Below are 243 nucleotides of genomic sequence, written 5' to 3' on the forward strand. Positions count from 1 at the left end.
TTTGGAGTGCTGACTACCATGTACCCAGGGTAAGAGCCTGTGGGACTACCATGTATAATAATCTTTATTGTCACACGTAGGCTGACATTAACACTGCAATGAAGTTACTGTGAAAATCCCCGAGTCGCCACATTCCGGCGCCTGTTCGGGTATACAGAGGGAGAATTCAGAATGTCCAAATTACCTAACAGCTCGTCTTTCAGACTTGTGGGAGGAAACCGGAGCTCCCGGAGGAAACCCACA

The sequence above is a fragment of the Scyliorhinus torazame genome, chromosome 4 (genome assembly GCF_047496885.1).
Source record: "Scyliorhinus torazame isolate Kashiwa2021f chromosome 4, sScyTor2.1, whole genome shotgun sequence".
Taxonomy (NCBI): Eukaryota; Metazoa; Chordata; class Chondrichthyes; order Carcharhiniformes; family Scyliorhinidae; genus Scyliorhinus; species Scyliorhinus torazame.